The sequence below is a fragment of the Cyprinodon variegatus genome, unplaced genomic scaffold (assembly GCF_000732505.1).
Source record: "Cyprinodon variegatus isolate N-32 unplaced genomic scaffold, C_variegatus-1.0 Scaffold405, whole genome shotgun sequence".
Classification (NCBI taxonomy): domain Eukaryota; kingdom Metazoa; phylum Chordata; class Actinopteri; order Cyprinodontiformes; family Cyprinodontidae; genus Cyprinodon; species Cyprinodon variegatus.
Genome location: NW_015150858.1, coordinates 2,792 through 4,004, shown reverse-complemented (window position 1 = coordinate 4,004; position 1,213 = coordinate 2,792).

Here is a 1,213-nt window from a genome sequence, read left to right as displayed (position 1 = left end):
TAGATGTATCAGAGCAAAGGGGGTTTAGTATATATCTATATACCACATATTTGTTTTGGAATTTTGTAATCAAATTTTGTAAAATCTAAACTAAACTAATTTTTACAGTAATGTAAAGATTATAAGTTGACACAATTTGGAAAAAGTTCAAGGGATGCAAATACTTCTGAACCTACCCAGATTCCCAGATGATAGTCCTCCATGGCTTCTCAAGTTCAGTAGATTCTGTTAAAAAAGAAAACTTGTTTGATAATTGAACTTTATCAACTATAGCTTTTATTTTATAATAACAAACCTTGTCTACAAGACAGTGTTGATATAATGAAGTCATATTTGAAATATATGATACTGTATGTGTATGCTAAGGAGAAGGATGAAAGTACATTTAACCTAGTATAGAAATGTGTAATTGATGTATTAATGATGATGTATCACAATTGTTGTTTTTAAATTTCAATGAAAATGAAAGGCTGATAACTCACCCTCCATTTGGTAAACTTCACATTCAGTCAGGTTCAGGTCATTTCCATGCATTTCTGCAGCATTGAAGTTGTACTGAGCTCCTGTCTTGCTGTATGTCACTGGTTTGCTTCCATCCACAAGAACTAGGGAATCCCCAAAATAAGGACCAGAGTTGCCAATCATTCTGACGGCATGATGAGCACTGATAACTGGATATTTTTTGAGTTTTCCACCAGTAAAACTAAAAAGAAAAGCCCGGCTATCACTAACATAATGTCCAGACTGACTAAAAGACTGACTGGTGTAGCCTCCAAACACATAACCAGAAGCGTTGTAGCCCACAGACACAGTGGGTGACCGATTGTCACATCGCTGGTGGAAGGCGGCACCAGTAAAGCCGTGGACGGTGGCCTTGTAGAGAAGATTCAGTTTGACACTTCCCAGCTGAGAGCAGATGGTTCTCTGCTGGTCCCTGGAGAGCTTTGACTTCAGAGTAGACATCTGAGCTGCTGATCTTAATGTAAAGCTGAAATTCAAGTTCAGACTGAAAAGAATAAAACAAAACAGATTTGTTAAAGATTTTTGAAAAATAGTTAAACGTCCTTTGAAATCTTTTTTTTTTTACAAAAAGTAATGTTATACATCAAAACCAATAGCTACCGTAGTCTGAAGTCTGATTAATCCTGGAATAATATGCTACAAACTAAGTATTTCAATAATTACCAGCACAGTAAAATGTTTTTCCAGGAAC